This window comes from Anopheles cruzii, chromosome 2 (assembly GCF_943734635.1).
Source record: "Anopheles cruzii chromosome 2, idAnoCruzAS_RS32_06, whole genome shotgun sequence".
NCBI lineage: Eukaryota > Metazoa > Arthropoda > Insecta > Diptera > Culicidae > Anopheles > Anopheles cruzii.
In genome coordinates this window covers 61,065,415-61,090,221 of record NC_069144.1, presented here as the reverse complement: position 1 = coordinate 61,090,221, position 24,807 = coordinate 61,065,415, and the positions used below count along the sequence as shown (strand labels likewise).

The window sequence follows — 24,807 nt, the reverse complement described above, 5'->3', positions numbered from 1 at the left end:
GGAGTCCCAATCGAAAGAATTTATGGCGTCCTTGGCTCTCAGCTGGCGCTATGGAGACCTTGGTTCCCACGTCAAAACCTCGAAACGTCGAGAAGTCTTCGAAACACCAAATAGTCGCACCTCCATAGTGCGCCATTTAGGCAATCACGTCGGGGTCACCACTATGGTGCGTGTGTTATTTAAACCGGAATAATTTACTTTATTATAACACGTGATCTCAGAACACGATTCTCACGACTAGTCGTCGGAAGTGCGGACCAAGGTTTCCACAGCGCCAGGTGGGAACCAAGGTCGCCGCAAATTTTTCGTTTTTTTTTTTTTTAATTTTAATTTTTAATTTATTAACCTGTTTGCTTAAAGCTATACAAGTGAGATTTACATGATAGGGGGAAGAAGAGAGGATATAGAAGAGGGTAAGGAAAGCAAAATGTACAACAAAGTCGAGCGTGATCCCATTTTGGGGCAGTTTACAACAACACTTGGTCGGTCGGTCGGTCAGTTTTGTTTCACGATCCAGGCGCATTGCTATGGAAGCAAGTTACCGCACCATGTCTTTCGGCCCATTCTGGTCGTTTTTCCATCAATGCGTGGTTCAAATTGATCATTTGTTGTCAGTAGAGCGATCTGAATTAACGGTTTCATCAGGTTTTGGGAGCTTGTGATACACCGCACCTTTCTGGTCCCATCAGAAAGTCCTTTCTTGGAGCTTATGATGTCAAAACAAGGCAGTGCTGCCAAAAAAGCATAATTGGTAAGACCAAATTGACAGCTAGAGCCATCTTTTAACACATTCCGACTTCAAACTTGTAGACCTAAAAGAGAAAAATGGAATATCGTGCAGTTCCATCGAACGGCGTCAATTTTGGCCGCGACTGTCCCAAAGCACTTGTTGTTCACTTGAGTGAAGCGGGCTGTACGTCGGTTGTTATAACCCCCTCGCCCCGCCTAACAATTGGTATTGGCCGGCCGGACAGAGGTTGTGTCTCCGTCCGACGCTTCACACACTCCACTCCGCATCCGCCGGCGGCCAACCCGCGGAGCGCGCGCTCCGGATGTGGTAAATATTACTTAATAATATTCCACCAACGAGTGTGCGAGACAGACGACCCCGTGGCGGACAGAGAGAGAGAGATGCTGGATGCTGATGCGCAGTTACACGCGGCATTACGCCACGGAGACACGCGCGCGCAACAAGACATTATTATCGCATCCAGCATCTCGCGCAAATGTCGTCGCGTCGGCCGCACTGAGTGACGTTCGCGTCGTTACTGACCGCTTGTTGAGGGCCAGTTGTTTTCCTCACTCCACTGGCCGGGCAGGTTCGGACGCACCAGAAATTGGCGCACTTGACACTGAGAGCCCGTGCGGAATTGGAATTCCATTCGCGCCCAAAATTAGTCGCCGGCTGCTGCTGGGACAAAAAACCCATTCCGCCGCCGCCGCCGCCACAGTTTACGATCGATCGTTAAAGGCGACGTGATTCAGAGAGGGAAACGTGCCGGGTGGTGTGTCCACACACACACAAGTGGGTTGATGGGGCCCGCCACACGGGGGTTGGAAAAGTCGTAAAAAATCATTTTCATCACGAAACGATGCGATGCGCTGCGATGTGGAGGTGTCCGAATGGAAAAACTGGAACGACCTGAGGCCGACTGAGGGAACATTAATTAGGCCCCCTGGCCGCTCCCGGTTTTCATGTGTCTGTCTGATTTATGTGCAACAGTGTTGTCCACCCCACGGCCGGATGATGAAGTTGTTTGCCTCGCTGCGGCCTGGCCGGGAAATTCAACGGCCGCACTGCTTAGTGATTTCTTAATTATTGTCAATAAAGAGATGCATATTTTATTCGCCAGCAACGAGAATATGACCAGTTACCGACGGTTCAAAGCAACGGAATGGTACTGAATGTTGTCTCCTGAAGGCCACCGAGCCGGCCTGTTGCAGGTCACAGCATCTTCGTGCGGAACCGGTCCAAAAGACGCGAAAAGTACACAAGATGAAGACGCGGAGGGTTTCACTTTTTTCCCCTGGACCACCGTGCGCAAGAGATCGTGTGGCACGTCGCGTGACGCCCAGAAAGCCCACGGAGGCTGCTGCGGACTTCATTGCCGGTGCTTGAGTGGAATATTTCATGCACACGCGAAGCGGCCTTCAACAAGTGTGGATTTTCCACGAGCCCTCGGTGGCCAGGCACAAAGTGTTTGTCTTCCCATTTGCCTCACTGCTGCTATTAGGTAAGGGGCCTAAAGTAAAATGGGCTCTGTGCACGTAAGATGATGAAAAATTAATTGGAAAAGCGCAAGACGAGTCGACGGCTGTAGTTTCTGGTGCTTTGATTATGATGCTTTCCTGAGACGACGGAGTTCCAGGATGTTTATTGATTCAAAATTAATTTCCGCACGAATATTTAAAACCTCCGAGCAAGGTTCCTAAGACTCAGATACAGTGTTTCACACTGTTGCAGGCCTCCGTTACAACGAGGCACAAATCCCGGGCGGCCTGGGGAGAAGTGTGTCTCGACAAACAATTACAGCGTGTTTGAGCAAGAAGACAGCACTGAACTTGAACAGTCGTCAGTCGACGGAAGGAACAAGAAGCTCCAGACGCGCCGCATGCGTTAAGCTGTTAAACCAAATGAAATCCACGGGAACGGCCTATCGCAAAGCATACACACGGAGGGGCGCCCTCTAAGGAGCGCCAGGAAACCCAACACCGCTCCGTTCCGCAATCCGTTCCGCGTTATCTTGGCCGAGAGTAAACTTATCCCGTTCTACACCGGGCCGACACACCGGCGTGTCACCCTCCGGGGCACTTTCCGGGGTGTTTGTGGGCTTCTTGAGGCCGGAATTTAAACCTGTAAATAACAGGCGCAGACACATACGCCGGCCGACCGAAAGAATGAGGCGAGCTGAAGGAAAGTTCGCTTAAGAACTTCGATAAGACCCGGGTCGCCCGGTCGCGGGTATCGGTAATGGTTTCCCGGGGGCATTAGAATGTTGCAGGTCACGGTGCCCGGTGGTGGAAAGGGACGGCCCCGGCACTAATGATGGTTTGCTAATCGTCTGTGTGGCCGCTCCGCCAATTTCGCACCTTAGATTCATGTTCCTACACCTACCCGGGTTGACCTGTGTTCCAACGACCCCGGCCACGAACGGGCGGGCCCAGGTTCGACCGACGACTTCCGCTTCCTCCGGGAAGACGAGGCTAGGCGGAACAGTGTTTGCCAGCCGGCCGCCGCCGCCTGTTTGTTTGCCCGTGTCGAGGACCTCTTGGAGGTCTACCGGGAAGTAAATACTGTGCCGTACGACCCTTTGGCCTTCGAGTCGAAGCTTCTTTTGGTCGGAAACATGGGCCCTGGAACCCTTTTCTGAGGGAAGATGATACCGCAGCACGGAACCGGAAGCGGAAACGAAAGGGAAAGTGACGGAGGGAGAGGCCAACTAGCCGTGGAATGCCTTCGTGCATAATGGAGGCCACTGCTGCGCCTGATGAAAATATATCTTCCGCCTGTTGGCTGGCATAGAAAGCACTTCATTATGTTCCTCGGACGTGAGAGAGAGAAGGAGAGAGGGAGATAGGGATGAGGGTCTGGGCAATCTCCTTCCGCAGAGGCTTATCTTGAGTTGGGTGGTCCGAACATGGCGCGAGCACATAGTGTGTTCGTGCGCTTCCCCTCCAGAAGGTCTCGCCCGAAAGGTCAGCCACCGCCGTCGCCGAACCCGATTGATAATCCTACCACCGTGTGGCACGTAACAGCGCCGCAGAGAGAGAGAGCGGCCTCTAGAAATACACTTAACCTGAATTCCCGTGAGCTTCGGCTTCCGGGAGGGCTATCGGCGCATCAGCGGCCGTTTTCGTCGATTGGCGAAAGGTGTATTAATAGAAGAAGCGGAACCGGGTTGGGCGAAGAAGCGGTGCATCGCCTTCGCCGGGACTGCACCGAACCAATTCACTTTTTATCCGCATCCGCCTTTTACAACTAAACACAAGAATCGCGGAAGGACCCAGAAGGCGGCACGGAACGGATGGAAAATCAGCTGCCAAAGGGGACAACGCGGGACAACAAGAAATGTATTAACCTCCGCCGGCTTTGCCTGGCCCCTCGGCCTTCGGATGATTTCGGAAATACGTTTGTCGCCGTCGCCGCCGCGACCATCGACGAGTCCCTTTGCAGGGGCCAAAAAGGACACCCGACCTGGGGCGCCCGACGAACGTATCGGACACGTACGTGGCCGCGTCGAGCGCACGGCACGGCACGGTTAGTGAAATCGATATTCCGCGGTGCAGGTGTGTTGGTTCTCGGTAGCAACGGCAGCAACGGTCGGTTCGTTGTGGGTCTTTTATTTTTAACTTTTGCGCCACGTCAAAGATCGAAGGGAACCAGAACCGACCCACAGACCGTCCGGTTGGCCGGAAGGGAAATGGCACAGCCCTGTTGTGGGCTTGGGTTGGAAACCATTTTCCTGCTTGGATTGGATAATGCAAAGTTTATTGGGCGCCCAGTAACGGGCCAGTGTCCTGAAATTGCCCGGCGAATCCGTCGGAAATCGGTGCTCCGAGCTCGTAATCGGGGTTCGGTTGACGAGCCGCGTTGTTGCACATATTATCTACTATTTACGTTGCATTTAACTGCCGGTGGTTTAGCAGATAAAGGGGAACTGAAGCGGCTCGGAACGGTTCGAGTGTGACACATGACACAATGTCGTTGCTTTTCCCTGTCTCTCTCTCTCTGTCTATTCTGCTCGGAGGCCGGTGACGACAGCGAGGACGATGACGAGTCCCGCGGCGGTTTGACGAGTCTCACAGAAAGAGACAGAGAGAGAAAATAGACGGCCACGGATGGGTTCGAACCCCGAACGGGCGAAGAAAAAATAGACTTCCACCCAAAAATCTGCTCGCTTCGACACGCTTGACTGACACATCGGCATCGACCCGAGGCCGCCGCCACCGAGCCGAACATAGGCGGCGGCGAACGAGTTTTTAATGGTAAATACAGATTTAAAATTAGCGAAACTAAGCTAATGTGAAAATTGTTGCCATGTTCGGGTTCGGCGTCTCTTGGGGTTTTCTTTTTTTTTCTCACCACCGGGCCCTTGTGACAGCCGCGCCGCGTTGAAGCGCACTGATCGGAAAGCGGACGAAAACTATCCTCTGACACGATCGGCACGAAAGACCGGGTACGAAGCGGCATCGTCCGATGTGTCCGTTGTTCGCTACCGAGCGCTGTTAATGAGCATTTTATGAGAAAACATGTTGTCTACACTAATCGACATGAGGCATGGCCGCAGCAAAACACGGAACCAAGGGACGGCCCCCTGGAAAGCAGTCGTTGTAGACAGTTTTTCCGTTCTTGGGGCCTCACGGGAGAGCTGCCAAGGCGTAAGGGCATTATTTCCTCAATGATAGACGCTGGGCCCTTCAGAGCGAACGAAACAACGAAACCCTTTCAACCCGCCATTGTGACACAACTTCTGTTGACACTATCAATCGGTATCGAATGCCTCGGCGCCAGGTGCGCGAGTATTCTGGTCCACTCTGTAGGGTCGAGCCGCCCTGCAAGCCCTTTCCCATTGGGCGAGCAGTTATCGCGCGTTTGATAGTGAAACGCCAAGAGGCGCTCAAATACTTTGAATGACTCGTTGATTGAAGAATTGGCCACGACGTGTGTTTGCGACGTTGCTGCTCGGGTTCGGGAGGCCCAACTCGAGAGGCGGCCGTGCTGGCGGGCAGGCAAGTTGTTGCTCAATCAATTTTTACTACCCTCAGCCGGCCTAGAACGTTCTTCTCCGTGATGAAGAATTTCACGGCCAATATGGGTTGGAGGCTGGTACGCGCTGATTGTTGCCAGTAGTGCGTGCCTTCAGAGGCGTGCCAGTGTTTGGTCTAGCAATTGGGATTGGGGTCTCTCTCGTTTTATGGCATCAAACCGAGCGTGTTTGGGTGTTGGGATCTTGTGAAAGAGTTTATCAACGTTTTAGCCCTTAAAATGTATTTAAATCTTTTAGTCAAACCCTTCCTGAATGCCACAATTCCCTCACCATATCTGACGTCCGCGTGTGATAAGGTGGGAAACCTCTTTCTGTGCGAGATGTTCGACATATTTTTCAACATCATTCACACGCTCTCGGTAATAAGTTTGTTTGCTGACGAGACGACGATTTCACAGTCGCTCGGCACCGTGCGGGCTCCCGTATCAGTTCCTCTAAGCGCCCTAGATAGACCTCGAAGCAGTCGCTCGTACCAACACAGACAGAGACAGAAAAGTAACACCGGTGCGAAAGGATGGAGTCAGTCAATTAGCAATAAACTATAATTGATTTATATTTCAACCGGAGCACACACACTGGATGAACGCAAACAGGGGGGAATCACTTATCACCTTCGATGGTGGCCAATTCAAGGGTGTGCATCGAGGACGGGCGGCGGCGCTATGTTGCTACACACGCACCGGGCGAGCATCGTGCGGCCTCGGCCCTCGGGCATAAGACACTCAATTGATGGATGGCATCCGATGGCGCACAGCAGCAAGCCGGTCTCGGTCGACCGAAGTGACGACTCGGTCTCGGGGCGCGATGAGTGATTGATAACGCGACCATAGATTGCCGTATCAGTCGTGGCCCGATCAGATTGTTGTGCGTATTGCTGCAATAATTCATTTACTTGTCACAGACTACTCGCGGGGCTCGTATTTACTCTCCGTAAGCCACAGGCAAACACTGGATTCCGAGTGCGACTCGAGTCGACTGTCCGCCATCCGATTAACAGGAAGTGCCTTTTTATGAGTGCCAATGTTGCATCAAGTGATCTTCAAGATATTCTGACAACGACAGATTGGCTTATTTTTCGGCGAATTGTTTCGTCGCTGACCGATCGCTGGTTCGTAGCGATCGCCTCCGCTAACTCGAAGACCGGTTAACCTCGAACGGGTCAGGAATTTCTTCCGCCAATTTCATCGCCAAGCGAATGACGTGATACGACGTACACACACACATAGACAGTTGATCAAGAGCCATCAGTGAATTGACTGTGGTGATTGGAAACAGCAGCACCGACGCGCTTCGAGATCGTCGAATTTTTCGCTTCTGAGCTGGTGTAGCTGGTTCAATCGATTGCTCTTCAATCGAATTAGTTAGAACCACGATTGGTGATCGCGATCGCTGTTCTTCGAGGAGTTGTTTGCCATCACCAATACCAAGCCCCTCCATCGTGGTTACTTCTCGGTCCCTTCTACTACAAACACTCGTATGTGATCTCTCTCTCTCTCTCTCTGCGCGAATTGATCTGCTGCATGGTATATAAATAGTACTGACCTATCGTCGATCACGGGATCGACGATCGGAGGAGGAGAGGGTGGGTGGCCAGTGGTGTGTTGTGGGTGGTATGCTGTTGCACTGTTCGGCGTTTGTGAAGAAATTTGTTTGGGAGCGAGAAGATTGATTAATTTGGCGATTGTTTTGGGCCGCGGCAACCGTTTGATGGCCAATCCACCGACCACAAACAGTCGGTGGCTGTCGGTGGCCGGTAAAAACCAGATTAAGCCACAGCTTGGCCTGTGTGCGTTCTTTGTTGTGCCACAAGGGGTTTCGGCCAAAAATTCGCATTTTCTGTAACGAGGGCCAAAAAAATGTGTGAACGACCAGGCGTCTCCTTCATCGTTTTTGCAAAAATCCGCGTTTCAATGAAATGTATGAACGACCAGGCGTCTCCTTCGCTAGTTATGCTTTTCGCGAAAAACTTGTACAATTTTCCACAAATGTAATCCTCTGTTTTTTGCTCTCAATCGCTCTCCAACCGTTGATTAATCTTGTTTCCAGCTCATTGCCGACCCCTTGGTGTAGCAATCGTTGATGGACTTTAATGGCTATGCTGTGGCCATTTTTCTTTCTTTTGTCCTAACTCTCAACGAAGAAAAAAAAGAACGCGCTTTGGACTGTGTGGTCACAAACCATTTCATCCTCGGAAATCGGGAGCGTCGTTGAAATTGATTGATTGTGTCCCATCACTCCGTTGGCGTGAACCCCGATCGTTTGTAAGCGAGCAATCGGGTTCGTTGGACATTCTGCCGCTGCCGCTGGGGGGTCAGTAAGTACAACTGTTGGGTGTTTTACTTGGGATCTTTGGAACACAAGCGGGAACAGCAACGATGTTTTTGGAGTAATAAATATAACACTAAATACTCGTGTACCGAGCTCGTGTTGGCGGCTCTAGTGGAGCTACCAGTCGCTCCGATGGAGTTGATTACGGACACAGCCGAGGCCCCCTTCGCGAGTCGGAACACTTCATGTTGGCTTCGTGGTACCACCGCCACCGTTACATTGGCCCCGAATGTGGCGAAAGTCTGAAGCGGAACTGTCAGAAAAATAAATCGAAATGTCATTTCCAATTGCCAGAATTCTGGCCGCCCGTTTCGTGGCGAACATTTCTCGGTTTCCGTCGCTCTTCTGGCTGGCAAGCCGGGTCTGGCTGGCCGCTCGTTGGAGCGGAAACTCCGAGGCCCCAGAAACGGGGTGGCCTGATTGTGGACTCATTCAATGGGTTCCTCTCATACATCTCGGCGTTTTAGTGGATGATTTATGGTCATTTGCCACTCGGCCTGTCAGGATGAGCACGGCTTATCTTTGGTTCCGCTTTGGGTCTCCAAGAACCCGGCGCCCGAGCGGTGTCGAAATACAGTTACTTTCCGTTACATAGTAAGGCTGCGATGGTTGGTTAATCGGAGGCTTTATTTAGATCTTCTGTGGCAGCGTCGCGGAACCTGCAGAATAAGATTGTTTCCGAGCAGCATAATAAATATTCTTCGGTTGTCAATTATCACATGAGAATAATGGTTAGACATTTAATTTATGGCAGTAAATCGGCCTCTCGAAATTAAGTATGTAAACTGTATGCTATAATGTAAGCCGCTTTGTGCCGAATCTAAATTGTTCGTTATTCGCTTTCGGAACCATTTAGAAAACTACTTGCACTGATTATTGATTGAATGATGTAAAATTTAAACTAGAAACTGCGGCCTTTTCCAACGGCTTTACTGCGGACAACACAAGCCAAGGGCAATCCTTTTCCAACATCGTTTGCATAGGGCCACGAAGGCAGAGAGTGCAATCGACCAAATCGCTGGACAGTAACCGTTACGATTGGGTGGGTCGGTCGGTCCGAGAGCCGGGACCGGGCCGGGGTCTATTACAATCCTTGTAATTTATTGGCAATTATCTGACATTATTTCATTACGCCGGGAGCCCGATAAAATGTTGACCAGCCCGGCCACGGTGGTCACTGTCTGCGTTGTTTGACCGTCCGAGCTAGTGAAGCCCATCAATTGCGAGGATCGGATCGATCCAATATCGGTGGCCACCGGCAGGCAGGATTGGAATGCCATTCAGCTGAAGCTAGAACTGACTTATGACGGCCATCCATTCGGTGCGGTGTGGTGCAGTCCGTGCAGCAGTGGTGTACGGGAACAAGCTTTGGAATTAATGGCCCCAGCAAAGATTGTCGGTTGACTTTATCGGATTGCCAGCACTTTTCAATTTACTTCCACTGAAAGAGCGGGCATGAGGTTGAAATGTGCTCGGAATAAAGTAGTTTTGTTATGTCCACAGACCATTTTGCACAGGTCTTTTGCGAGCATTTCAGTTAACTCCGAGGGTGTTTGCTATCATCTACGTCGTTATCCTTAGTTAGGGCGGTTAAAAATGGCTTCGGGTTAGAATCCGTTCTTTCTGAGATTTTTTCAAAGAAGATGCTCCGAGATCCCTTTCACTGACAGCGAACGACAGAGCCCTCGCCGCACCGAAAGACTAAGAAAAACTCCCCGAGAAATAAGCGAAGGGGATCGAAAATTTATGTTCTCCTTATGTTTACCGAATGGGTGATAATGAGGTCATATGCTGCGCCCTTGCGGCGCAGATTATGCGCTTCAGTGCCTGCCGACGGCGTTTCGGCCGTGGCGGTGGCGTCGAGAATCCTTGTGCGATTCCTTCACAGCATAAGGCGCGCGGGACCTCGCGCGTTCCCTCGTTCGCTCGCTCGCTCGCGGTTTGCAACACGATGTCAAACGATAACAAATTATCGGACCTATTTGTCGTCTAATTTATCGTACGGCGAGCGGCGTTCGTGGGGCTAATGAAGCTGTCGTCTTTACGTTTATCGTTCGAATCGGTTGTTGGCTCAGCGGTTTTATAGAGAGGAGCACGGGGTTTCCCTTCGCGGATGCGACCGCTTTGTCAACATGCCACTGGTTTTTGCGCGGTAATTTATGGGACCCATTTTGTGGCCAGCCCTTTGAAAGTGCAGGGAATCGGTGGTTCCGATAGCGGGCGAACGGGCGTATTCTTTATGATGCTAATGCAACAAATTTTAATCGGGATTTTGTGTTTTCTTTGCAGGTAAGTTTCGAGCGGTTGGCATTGAGAGCGCGTAGTGGGTAAGAACATTATTTTCTAAATGACCGCCCGTCAATGCAAAGAGACACGGTTCAAGGCGAACCAGAGCTGCCGAACGTTCTGCTAGTCAAATCCATCATCGGTGGAAAAAAATGAACGCTAAAAATACACAAACACATCCCGCCTGAGTCCCCTCGGGCTGCTAATGCACGCGCTTTGCACATGGAAATCGACCACAAGACCCGCGTCGTGATGCGTGATTCATTTCCGTGGTGGATGGCAAATGGATCCTTGCGAAAGACAGGTTTCGGGCGCGGCCAAGCGATCCTTTCGAGCGTGGCAACTGCGACGCGACGTCGTCATTATTTTCCCCCGTCAGAACTCGACGCTTTTCCGTCATTTTCGTCTCCCAAACTACGCACTCGTCCGACCGTGGCTGCGGACGTCTAAGCGGTGACGGGTTTGCGGATGACTTTTGCCCCGACTTTTGCCGTCGTTTATTCGGCGCCCATCGGAATGTGTCGACTGTCACTCAATTGGCAATCGACGGAATGGTCTCTTCTTTTTTTCGATTTTAACGACGATTGAGTCACCCACGGAACGGATTGTTACAAAGTACGAACGAACGAGCAAGCTTTTAATTGTTATGAATTCTAATCACACTGGATTGGATGGTGGTATAAAAAAGTGCTATGTTTCGGATGTTTACTTTGCATCACACTGACTGGCCACCGACACAATGGCCGGTGGCCAGAGTTGCTGACAGGCGAATCGCTCGGTCGCTCGGTCCGCACGCGGTCTTCGCAAGTCGAAGGTGTGAAAAATGGAGGCTGTTTTCTTAGCAACCATGTTTTTCACGCCTACTGAGTTTCCTCAGCCCACACTCAGCACACCACCACCAACCGCCAACGCTCGATCTCGTGGGATGATCTTGCGCGATCGTTGTAGAGGACCACCGCCGCCGCCGCCACCACCAACGATGCTCATGATTTATGATGCGACATTTTTATGCGTTTGTTCCCCGAGCCTATGAAACACTAGGTGTTCTCCCCATTGGTTTAATGGGCATTGGTTTTTGCGGTCTCATCGTCTTCACACTTTTCTTCTAAACAGAGCCGGGCCAGGGCCGTGTGGTGGGCCGAACGGGAGATTAATTCTCTTTCAAATTAGTCGAGAGTTTATTATTAACATGTTTATTGATTCACACCGCACGGCACGGTTCAGGTGAATTTCAAAATAATTAACTCTCGATGAATGTTTTATGAGCGATGAATTTCGATGAATGAGATTTTATGCTCCAACTCGATCTGAACGTTACAATGTTGGTCCGTTCCGGTTCGGAATATTTTTGTACCCAAATCCATTACCACAGTCGGCGGGCACTTTGGACACATTCGACTGACGTTTGCTGGCGAGCTACATTGTTGCGCAGGCAAGCATCCTTTTGGAACGACAGGCCCAGGGTGCGATGATCGATGGTGCGGTCACCGAAATGGTCAGAAAATCGTCTTTCATTTCTCGCACGAAGGAAGTGCAAGTGCAGCTGCAGTGCATGACGCATCCGCGACGGAAAGCGATTACTCATTGATACATTTTCCCAATCCCACTGCAGCGTGAAGACGTGAGGGGCCTCGAAGGTTGCACATTTGGTGGCTTGAAATATGATGGAAGCTTTCTCGAAAAACCAAAACTCAGCTTGAGCATTTATTTTTGCGCCATTTGTTCGGCTGGCCGGATTGTTTCGATAAACGGCACGTGGCGGCCCTTAGCGATGCCCTCGAGTTTGTTTTCGCATTGTAGCATTAATTTATTTCAAAGCCATTTGCAGCGCTCGAGAGCATGTGTTGAGAGCGAGCAGTCATGTGACTGGGAATGTGTTTTGGGTCGGCAATGTCTTTCTGCCGTTTGATGAGATGCGCGGTTTTTGAGATAAAATTTATGTCCCGCTCTATGCCACCCCGAATGGCGCGACGCGTCGTCCCGAATGGTCCCGTCGTAATGTAATCGACGGAACGCCGGTAAAAGAAAATTATCTCAAGCAAAACAACAAACAGCGCGCGCGCGCGCTGGCGCAAGAAAAGAAGGGCCGGGTGCGGCGCTTGTGTTGTGATTACATTTGCTTTTGCCGCATTGCCGGTGCCAAGTCGCCTGTCGAATTCTGCAATCACCAGGAACCCCGGTGGATATGGCAAATTATTGCCGCGCACCGCGCACCCCAGCCGACGGCAACTTTCCATTCCCGGAATGTGCATCAGGGCTAATGTTGCTCCAGTGAAAAGGCGGCTCCCGGGGCGTCCAAAAAGAATGATTACGAGCGACGAACTACGAGAGGAAGGGCAGCGGTCCCCTTCTTTGTTGGCGTCGCTTTTTCCCGCTCTCAGCTTTTCTGCTGGATCCGCCGCACCCGAAGCAGCCGTCTCCGGCGAAGGTTTTGTGTGGGAGCCTTCCTCGAGGTCCTCTTTCGGTGGGGCGCGGATAGCAAAATAGTGCTGAGTTATGAAGGCTATTTCTTCACGTCCACTACATCGAGGCCGAGCTGCACCGGCGCAGCAGCAGCAGTGCCGTGCAGTGCAGGAAGTCGAAGTACGGCTGATATGGCACAAACAAAAATGTAAACTGTAACACCGTTTTGGAGCGTTGCCAGCCGCCGAGGCGAAAGAAAGGCAGTCTCTTTTGGGGACTCTGTCGTTCCCTGCCGCGCGCCTGACGCTCGGCCTGTCACTGGTCGTTATCGGGACGCCGATCGGGAAATTTCGTGGCTTTGACAGGGCGCGCGAGCGCGGGTGGCAAGCCCGCGGAATAAAGAAAAACGAAGCGAGTTTGAATTTTTGGCTTCGATTGGATTTTCTCGCAAAGCAACGCGGGCCCCAGGTCGAGGACGTGTGGCTGGAAGGCTGGAGTAGGACGGAGATAAGTCGCCGTTGTCGTCGGGGCGACTTCCGGGGTTATTTTGATTGAATTTGGTGACAACTAGCGGTGCTACGGGAGAAGTGGCGATCGACCTTCGTTTGAAGCGATCCTCGCCGAACAATGTAGCAGGAGAGACTCAAATTGAGCAGGATTATACATTGAGAATCGTACTGTTTTTAACAACAACAAAAATGGTTATAAAATTTCTCCTATCTCTCTGCTAAATAGTGGAGTCCCAATCGAAAGAATCCTTCGTCTTTTTAAGTAAACTAATTAGTCATTCAATTTCGACTTACGACAATACGTGTCCCATCGATTTAAAAGAATGATATTCTTAAAGATCTAAGTCTGCTGAATACAGCCGGGAGGAATAGCAGCTGATTGATTTGTGTGATTTGATTTGATGTGATTTGATAAAAGCCTGAAACAGTTTTACATTGGGGGTAATGGAGACGCCAGGTTTTATTGCCATTGTGCCCCACCAGGCGCCTCCATTCGGGATACTAGAAACTGTATTTTGGTCGTTTTTCGATCAATGCATGGTTCAAATTGCTCCGTAGCGATCCGTACTAGCGATGTCCGTAGCGATTCCGTTGTCCGTAGCGATCTGACTTACTGTTTTCATCAGGTTTTAGGAGTTTGTGATACACCACACCTTTCTGGTCCTATCGGAAAGTCCGTTTTTATGAGTCCTTCGACGCTTTTTGTTTGTTAAGTCAAAATCGCCATTTTGAAATTTGTTAAACCACTTAAAGCACTGCGATCTTCTAAAACCAAGTCCTGACAAGTATTTGGTGCGATTCCGAAGCAGTTTCAATCGGCAGGTACTGCCATATTTTTAACACTCGGATTCTCAAGGCATAAACATCCCGAAATGAGCCCGTCAGAGTAAATCACGCCGTCAGAGCCGGTTGAATGCGGTTGGACGGGTTCCATCATCTGCCACCGTTAAATCATATCATTGCGTGCGTAAGGAGCGTACACGCAAAAGCGCAAACACTGACGCATTACACGAACTGTCAAACGTCCTGCCTCAGATCCGTTTTGCTGCACCGCGCAAAGCATCGGACGCCAGCGCACACGTGCTGCGGCCCCTTGTGCTCGGTGTCTTGGTGTCGGGTGTGCGCTTTGTTTCTGCAAACATATTATAAATCCTCACCGACCGAAAACATGGCAACAATTGCGACGGGGACCCCGAAAACAATGCGTGAGACGGAGCGAGACAGGAACGTGTTGGGAAACGTCGTCGTCGTCGTCGTCGCATTCGAAGCATTAATCCGCCTTCGGTTGAAGTGAGTCCGCGCTGGTGTTGGTATGGTGCTCAGCGCTCGGCTCGGTTTGGTGTGGTGGGTTAAAATTAGCCCCACGGTAAAATTAGTTGAGTGGCATTTGCCTCAGGCTTGATGGGCCTGATTTAGCATCGGCCGCTTTCTGGTGGAGAGCGCCGAGAGAACGCCGCATCGAGCATCCGTCAAGATAGAGTTCCTTAACTCCCATCCTCATGAAGGCCCTTTTCGGCGGAGGCCAAAGACCCGCACGCTGCTCCTGATGGGACGCGGCTCGGCCACACGCAACAGTCGTTCTGATGGAAAAACCGGCCTTTCTGCTAGACTAACATCCGGCGATAAGATCATGATGCCGGATCATGATGGTTCGGGGCAAACAAAACGGAGGAAAATGCCCGACAGAACGGATGAACGAGGGGTGTTGGTGGCAAAGTTTTCCCAACTGCCGTCATCTCCGAGGGGCCACGTGATTCGCGTCTGACGTTGGCACCGACGCACGCCAAGAAATGTTCTAACTCACACAAGACCCGTCGGTGTCCCGTGCGTGGTCTCATCCGGAACGCGCTCGGCGTACGTCATCGGCGCTCGGTGGCGGGCGAGTGCAGTTTTGGTCCGGGTGCGCGGGGCGGAACCTGCGACAAAACCCGCGATGTTCGACAACACATCTTCGGCCTCTCTTCTCTTTCTGTGCGCACAAACCCAGGGGGGGACTCGGGAGGACGATCGGCCCGCGAGACGACGAACACACATTTCTCGGTATTTCATTAAGTTGCCGAAAATAAAATCTGTTCTTCGGTCCGTGACGCCCGGTGACGGTGGCCATTTTCCGTGCTGTGCGGCGGCCGCCTTGACAGGGGCCGTTTTCCCGACGACCGTCGTCAGGAAAACGGTGTGTGACACCCGGTGGCCGACCGAGTGTCGCAGTCGTCGGTCGTCGGGTTTCGAGTCGATCGATTCGTTGTCGTGCCCGCAGGTGCACTATGCGGCGTTCGTGGCCACTCGGGTGGCCAAAACTCTACTGTTGTTACAAACTATGCTTTTGTTGACGCACCGGCATTGTAACGCTCCGGCATTGCTCCGGTAACCGTAGCCCAGGGTGAGGACCAGAAACCGTTGCAATGCTATTTTTCGGCCGTCCATCCAAACATCGAACGGTTGGCCCAACGACGGGACGTATCGTGTTTCGCACTGAAGTCAATTTACACCAGGAATTGCCACTAGGAGGACGAGAATTCGTTTGAAGCTCAACCCCGGGTTTGGGAAATGCCAAGCCGGGACGGGTGCTAAATGGTGCTGAGTGCCAAAGGCGGAGCTTACCGACTGGAACCCGATGGAGTTAGTTGTTGACTAATTTGCCAAATTCCTGTCCAACCGCCAGCAGCCAGTCAGCAGAATGTCTGGGCCCAGTTTAGGAAAAATATGCAGGAATCAATCAACCTCGCTCGGGTTTTGCGCTTGTCATGCTTTGGGAGTGGTTGAGCGGCTTGCCAAAAACTGGGGGCCTTTGCTGACAATCGGAATTCCGGCCAAAGGTTGACCACTTTAACAAGAAAATTATAATTTTGGGTTCATGAATGCAGGCAGGCTGGACAACGCTTTACTCGAAGGAATGTGCCCGTGGGTCCTCTCAGGAGTGGTTCTGAATTGGAAAGGCTCTTTGTAAATGATACAGATCATTTACATTTTGTCATCTTCGGCCACAACCAGTCGCCCGGACGCACAAAAAGAGAAATAGGCCTGTAAGGATAATCCGAGATCGATTTGCATAAATCCATAAAACCCGTTCCTCGGCACCTGTCCTTTCGCCCCAGGCCGCCGCCAGGATACGATTACAATCCGCTCTTCGACCAATGAATCAACAATCTGTGTGCGCAATAACCCCCTCTCGTTCCCGCCCTGGGATGGATGGGCATCGTTTGTCATCGAATACACGCGGCCTCTGCTCAATGGCCTGTGAGGTGTATGTGTGGTGACGGCAGCAAGGAAGCCAAGCCAACCGGCAGCAGGACCCGCCGGTGGCGAATTGCGAATTTGTTATTACATTTTGAAATATTCCGATCTCTCCCGGGCCCCAAAGGCCCCAACGGAGGCACACGGACCCTTGGCCCACCCGTAATGTTTGTCGACGAAGATTTCGTCCTTTCGCCGGGCCGGGGCCCATTTATGGAAAAATAAATGATGGAAAAGTCGATGCCGAAAAAGTGCCGTTCGATTTCGGGCGGTCCATTTGGAAGGAAAAGTTATTGCGAGGATCGGTTTCCGTTGGCCCCCCCGGCCGGCCCGGGACCTCTGGGCGCGTGCGATGCTAAATTCAACAAACACAGTTTGACAGTTTTCCAAACTAATTTAAATTGAAAACACATTTTTGTGCCGTTCGCTCGGTGGCTTGTTTGGTAGCGGAAGAGTGCCCAGCCCGCCCGGTTGCCAATGCCTTCCGAAACCCAGGGCGCCCGGAATGGACTGACTTTCTGGCGGAATAATCTCTTCGGGCGGAGGAAGTTTTTGCTTCGCTGTAGTGGAGCGTTCTGGAGCGAGAACACTGATCGCCGTGAAAGATAGCTCATACACGCGCGGCAACATGCTGCAATGATGATGATGTGTGCACTTTTGGCAATAAATAACTTTTCCCGGTGGCCCGTGTTCGGGGCAGTCTTCGAAGCCGCCGGGAGTCCGCTCGGAAGGCGGCTGGACATATGTTTGTTTTCCATTCTTTTTTTTGTCCATAATGTTTTGTGGCTCAGCCCAGCCCAGAGGGAGAGTTTCGGGACGCCTGCATGTCTCCATGGCTTTCCGATATGTTGCTCTTCAGAAAGGCCACCGGCAGAAAGTGAAGCGCAAAAAAGCGGAAGCGACGTGTGGTCGTGTGCCTGCCGGAGCCGGATCCGGGTCGCTGTTTGGAAGACACAATTAAGTTGAGCAAGAAAATTGTGGGACGTAGGACCGATAAAGCCATAGCCTGTTTTGGGCGGAAGAGGCTTCCGGTGCCCGCCCTGCGCCGCTCCGTAATGCTGTTTCGATAATAATCTTTTTGAAAGATGGTGCCTCTGGTGTATGTGTTGCCTTCCGGTGCCTTGAATTTCAATTTTTCACAATTTAAGCCCACGTACCCGGTGACGGTGACTGCTGCTGAATAGGCGCTTGTTGTTGGCGCAGCCCAAGGGACTAGTCCTTGAAATCCTTAAATCCGAACCGAATGCAGTTGGTGGCGTTTGTCGTAAAATATTCAAACTTGACGGCGGCGGGTTGTGGCGTTTAGTTTTCTACCGGGAACTTTGCCTAGTGCAATTGGATTGGAGCGCCCCGAGACTGTTTGTTCACACGCTTTACGGCCCCCTCTGACAATGTACCATTTCGCTTTGATTGTGTCATAAAAATAAATTTACTTTCATCCCCGACAAGCCGTACCCGAAATGGGATGCGATGGAAAAAGAACAGCACCGAGGCCGGTGTGTCCCAAGTCTGCCCCATCGCCAAAAAGTCGTAGTCGGCTTTTCGCAGATTGTGTTGGACAGGCGGGCTGGGAACCTTGGCGGGCTGCGACTGCACGGAAATGAATCTTGATAATGTCCAACCACAGCAATTTACGATCCGGTGGAGCAGCATGGCGGGCGCCATGTGGGAGGTGTTTTTATCGTCCCTTAGTTTACTTAGTTTCTCCAGCGCACGGTTTTTTGCATGGCCCTCCCGAGGGTGGAAAGTCCCGGCTTCAGCATGTCCGAATGATTCCGCGAAGCAAAAACAAAGTTTGAAGAAAATGCACCGAGAGAGGCGGTCATTTATGTAGCCTTAAATTGGCGCTACACTCACGTGGGACCCATTACACTTTGAAGCCCGGCGAATGGCGGACATGTTTAAGCCAAACCCCCCCAAAAATCTGTGAGTGGCGCTGCACATTCTGCTGCGTTTTGTCCCTGCTTTGTCCCTGCGCTAACCATGCCCCAAAACTATTACTATTTGACCGCAGAGACAGAAAAAGGGCCGCAAACGCAAACGGAAAAGTTGCGCTCGTTTATTTTGGAATTTTTGCATATTGATCTTTTCCGTGAGCCGCGCGCGGGTTCGAGTTTCTTCTGTCAGACCCGGACCACCGGCACCGGACTCTGAGGACGTGAGTTTCGCTGCGGATTTGGAAAATTACACGTCTCATTAATTTTTCGCTGCGCCACATCGTTCCGGGGGCGGAAAATCGGGGAGTTTTTCCTCGTCTGCGACGACGACGACGACCCGAGGTCCGTTTCGACCGCGTACGAGTTCGTGTATGGTTCGCCGTTCGCCCGACAACGGGACTGGTTCTCGTGGTTAAGGAACGCTCGCAGAACGTACCAGGGAGCTAAATCGGAAAAACGTGACCGCATGAGTGGCACTACGCGGGGAATGCATTCGGGGCGGGGCCCGTCGCCCGCAATGCATCAAATTTTCAACCAAATTGCACAAATCGATTGCACATCGTAAGGAGGTTGTTGTGCAGCTAATGCCGAATTATGTTCAGTCGGTTGTACTTCGTCATGATTGCGTACTTTTTATGCCAACAATTTATCAGACAATATTCCTCAATATACTCTGTACTGTAACGGCCATAAATGTCCTGGGCCTGGGCGTAGTGGCCAAATTTCGATCATTTTTCATGTCCCCAGGGCGACAAGAGCCCAATGTGTCCGGGGGCCTTGTTCATTAATTAATAATTAATATCATTGTTACATATTGCAATTTCTCGTTCGCCGGCCTCAAGCCGCGATGGTCGCCGTTGGGCAGAGTGTGCTCGAGAGGCCGGTTGTCCCGAGCCCATAATAGAAATAATAAATTATGCTCCAGGTGCCTGGCCTAGAGTGTGGAGAGCGTCAACGTGTTTGCACTTTCGCCTATGGCACTGTGCGCGTTGTTCACTTGCTTGCCCTGCGGCCATTCTAGATTTATTAAGATAAGCTTGAATGTTTCCCTCGACGCTTCCTGGCACATTGCGCTCTTTTTCTTCGATTTTCTGATGATTACATCGAGCGCAAGAGGGCCGGTTTTAATGCAGCGCTCGTGCGGCAGAGAAAAACAATTTCTCATAATTAGTGGCCACTTAATTGGCTAAATGCTTATCGCACGTTGCTGGCTCTGGGGCTGTCTGGCTGCTATTTGCATGTGAGAACTGCTCACTCTATCGAATTATTAATAGAAACATACATTTTGTCTCGGCCGTCGCATCAGCTTGGCTGCCACCCCGAAGGGCCCAAAGGTTGAGCCCGTCGTAATACGGGCAAATATCATTCAACACAACTCCGCCCGTGACAGGTGACAGTAAAAAATCGAAAGAGCTGCGCGTTGCCGACGCACCGCACCGCATGCTCCATTAAGCCGATCTACATGCTTCGAAGTCCACCCAGATTAGCGGCTGTCGGTCCTGGGCCGAGCATAATGTGATGGGCGCTTTAATGACACGCGAACATCGCGAACATCGGATGCAGATAGATTGGTTCGTGAAGTGAATGAAACCTGCGCCGGATAGACTTCTCTGGCGGCGATCCGTGAATGAGCGTTTTAAAGATATTTAAAACTCTGATTCTCCTTTTGCCCTTTCGCGCAGGTTGGTTGTGCTTTTAACAATTGTGACCCGTAACTGTGTGCCCCGCGTTGTAATTCGCTTTTGGCCACCGAACCGTGCTCAACTGTATTTTACGATTTCCCAACCGTCTCCGTTAATTTTCGCTGCTCAACCTTTTCGGTCGACCGCCTATAATTAGCAATCATAATTTCATTCAATATTCGCCCCAGACCCGGGGACGATATTTGGGTCTGTGTGCCCGGGGTGCCTGGGATCTGGGGTGGTTATGCTCCACTCCGGTACACTCATGTACGAGATCCGCCTGCATTTGTCTGCAGCGCAGCGAATCTTGCCCGGTTCTGCAGCAGCGTGTTTGCCAGCAGCGTGATGACGCTGACTCCTAATTAGTTAACTTTTAATTTGTAGATAAATTTTAGCTTCGTTAGTTTCGCCAACAGCGGGGGGAGCGGACGGAATTGACACACAAAGTAAGTTTTTCATTTGTCGTCGTCGAAAAGAGCAAAATGAAGCGAAAGCCAAGGGAACGGATAACGGAGAAAAATCCTGGTGTATAATAATGGCGGCGGGGGCCAGGGTTTTTTCCTTTCACTTTCGCCCGCCGAGGTGAGAAGTTAGCTCCGACGCAGGGAATCCAATTTCGATTTTCGGTTCGGACGGTGCCACGAAATTAACATTCGTTTGCAGTTTCTCCCTCCATTCCAGGGCCGTTTCGGGTTCCATTTTCCGAAGGCAGGGACGGCCGTTTTGCCGTTCCAAATCTGAAGCGGTCGGTCGCCAGAATCGTTAACAATCTTTGTTGGCCTTTGGTGTGGTCGGCTGCGTGCAGTTCCTTTTTGTGCCATCCGTACGGGGGGCCAATGCCGGAAAGCGACGCGAAAGGTTCCGCCCTATTCACGAACGAACCCGACATCAACTCGCAGGTTTATGTGGGCTCCGGTCTTTTAGTGACACACACCGACCAGACACACCGTTCCGTGAGGATTAATTAGTCGAGCTTATTTTTATTAAATTATCCTTTTATAAAACCAAGCTTACGACCGGGATCAGCAGACCGACGACGACGACCGGGTTTCCATTCCGCGTTTTGGCAGGTGCCAGCACCAGCAACAGCATCCGATGGGATCCGTGCGATAATGAATCGAAATGAAATGAGTCAGCGCAACGGGCGCAAGGGGGAAAACACGCCACAGGCCAATGGAAATCGTCCGCTGATGAGGGTAATGATTCCGAGAAAGCAAAGATTAAGTCAAACAAAGGACCAAAGATGAGAGAGTGGTGAGAGTGGTTTCGATTGGCCAAGAAAAGGCGGCTGAAATTGGTTGGAAAGCCTCGGGCTCTCCGGTTGCACGAGGAATCTATTTAGGAACAGCTCGTTTCCATCCCGTTTCTTTCCTTAAGACGTTCATTGATTTGCAAAGCAAGTTTTGTGGCCAATAGTGCAGCATTTCGCTTACCTTTGACATTATTGATGTTCAACTTGCGACGATTGATGTTCGGAATTGCCGACATTAGTCAAAGGGGCCAGAAATTTGTGCAAAAATGACGGCTACTGCGATGTTTATTATGGGTGATAAACCGGAACCGGAGGAGGTCTAAGGCAACGTGACGGCTTCAAGACTTTTCGGGAAACGTAAATCAAACGAATGTGATTATTTATCCAAGCTGGCGGCGGCGTACCCGTTCGCTGCAGACCGCAAGAAGTACGCCTTTATCTGGCACATGATGAGTTGGAACGTATTAACGGTGCCGTTTATGATTAATTCCTGCCAGTAATCGACCACAAATGAAGACACCTTAACGTTTGAATTTATTATTTTATCCATAAGTAGACCGTTGTCGGATATCGACGCGTTACAGGCAGCGAGTAAAGTGGCCCAAAACCCCTAAAACGGCTACGTGACACAATGTTTCGAGCATAAATTCAGCATCTTACCACCGACCGAGTGTGGGATGCGTTTTTTTGCTGGGGCGATTCAAAATGGTAGCCAATGTTTATGGTGACGTTAGCCTATCAATAAGCATAATGTCGCCGGAACGCGACCAGCAAACGACGCGAACGAAGCGAACGATTTTGAGAAAATAACAAAATACTCGGTCCCGAGCGAGCGAAAAGCTAATCAATGTTCGACGCGAAATGGAAAATAGAACCCTTAAGTGAGCCACCGCACCACTTGGGCACGAGTGGCCACCACCCGCCACCCTGAAGGAACCGGAAGCGTCCCTGCATACTGATGAGGGGCAGGTCCGGGTATTTTTCTCGCTTTTATTGAAGACGCTCGCACCGGAGTATGTTGCCATGATACCCCCGGGGGGAGCTATTTATGTTACTCGAGAGAGAAATTGTTTTCCCACCGCACGCATCGCACAGTCCGGCGTGTTATGGCCGGCGTCGTCGTGCTACGGATGCCATTTCGAATGCAACCAGCACTCAATCACTTATGCACTTTTGCACCGCAGTAAACGCTAAGTGCACCGGTCGGACGGACGGCGCATAAAAGTAGGACCACACGAAGTGATGAATGGTTCGGTTGAACTATCACATTTTGATGGTTCGTCCGGACGACTCTAGCCCCGTGCGACGTGCACCAGATGTGCCCACTCGTGAAACGCCTTGCCAATCACTCACCGGGAACATAAAAGCTCGAGTTTCGATCGGATCGGAATAAACGAAAATATATCCTCCGCCAGCCAGAAACTCGCCGTGGCCGTGGCTCATAGGTGGATCGACAGCGGGAGCCATGGAGAGCGAGCCGGGCGCGACATTTGCTCGCTTTCCAACGAAAATAGATCATCGGTCGGGCTGTTTGCTAACCGTGCACCGCCGGTTAGCGGCTTATATCAAATTAAATTATAAATTCGTGGCATCAGCACTTCGACTTCGGCGGCGGCCGCCGTGAGAGAGCGGGACCGAGCGAGCCTTCCCGAGAACTGTGTATCCAGCGTCCCAAGCAAACACAGACTCGCGGGTCCACCGGTCGTCTTCGGGGCGCCAAAGAGATGAATGGAGGCAAACGATGAGACAGAAAGGCGGACGGAAAATAATGATGTTACTAGTCGCTCCTTCAGAGTCGCTGCCTCGAGTCCTTCGCACCCGAGAAACGGGATAAGTTTAGAGACCTAGGCTTACGCTTCTCTCTCTCTGTCTCTCTGTCTCACCGGTTGTGGCCGGAAGTGTTAATTGGAATGTACACAATTTGCTTGGGCCGCTCCGGAGCGCTTTTCCCAATATTCTTCACAAACGTAGAGAAGCAACTAGAGAAACGACTCCCCGATATGCCTGACGTGGCACCGGACGTTACCTGCGAACGAACGACGGGTTCAATCGCAAGTGGAGCAAATTATGCTCCGTTTAAACGAAGCTCCGTCGGAGGCGTGGAAATTGTCACACTGGCCCGGGGCATGGTCAGCAAGCGAAAACCAGTTGGACCCTTCGAGCCGACTCGAGGAGATGTCGGCACTTATCTTGCCGATCCAATTTTCACACCTTTGGCCACGAGCGGGGGGGCCGCTCGCTAAACGGTCAGTCACGTAGAGCGAGGCAAGAATTTCGAGCCCTGGCCACGGAAGTGAGTGCATCGCAATTTCTTACTCATTACTTATGGAACCCAAGCCCAAACTGCACGTGCAGTTTCCATTTGTCTTGCAACTCAAGAGCTGGTCCGGATCCAGAGTGGGTCTTTAAGGACCGCTACGAATGCTGAAAGGGAACAAATTTTGTGCCAAACCCACAGCACGTAAAAGACGATAATTTGATTCACGGAAACTCACAGCACACGGTGAATGCCTCATTCGAGTCTACAGTTTTCATTTCCAATTCAGGCGCGCCATTCGAACGGCGTATGTCCTGGGTCCTTAAACCACCGAAGAGTCTGCTTTCGGTTGGCCTTTCGTTATGATAGCCAACGAACCATTAGGGCTGTAGTTCTCGGCATCGATTTTCAATGCCCCCGGGGTACTTTGGCGCTTCGGCTCTCTCTCTCGGTTGACCGTGGTTCTCGGTGAATAAATGGCACCGTTCGAAATCCGTTCACGATTCACGTACCGTTTATTTGGCTCCCTAGAGGCCCTGGGCTAGTGGCCCGCCGCCGCCGCCGCCGTCAAACCTGGCGGCGGTTTCGACAATTTTTCTCGGTTGTTGATACGAGGCAATAACAATAAAATTGTACACACCGCTAAACCGCTCCCAAACACAATGAGCCCTACTCATTCCCTACCGAACGGAGCCCTACTCTACGGGGGAAAGGATCGATCTTCACGTTCTTCATGTGACCCTTTTTTTTCGGGGCGAATTCCAAAATCAGTTGGGCAATAAGATATGCACAGCAAACGTGGCTTCGCTCTCCGGAGCCGCCATTCAAAACAAGGCATGTCCCAAAACGGGCAAACTTTCGGCAGCTCGTCCGCGGGGACCAAGAACGATACGAAGCGAAACTTTGACGTCGATGACGACGGGATGGGAATATCAGGTTCTTGAGCGCTCTTGTTGACCGTTCGGGATTTTCCATTCCATGTCGGGTGCTTCCTTTCAATCAATGCATTTTCCGAGAGTATTCCGAGTTCAATCCGCGGCGGATATTCCACTTATTTGGAGATCCGATGATTGGTTGAATTTTACTTTCACCTTACTCGATTAGTGCCCCGTATTGCGCCGCTAGACATTAGTCCGACAGGATAAGACAGT

The 24,807-nt window shown here is 51.2% G+C and overlaps 1 protein-coding gene across 5 annotated transcripts in view; it reads left to right on the top strand.

Annotated features, from left to right (window-relative positions):
• LOC128268828 (thyrotroph embryonic factor) overlaps positions 1-24,807 on the top strand; it is an 84,789-nt gene that overhangs the window by 4,531 nt on the left and 55,451 nt on the right. The gene's annotated exons all lie outside the window — the stretch shown is intronic.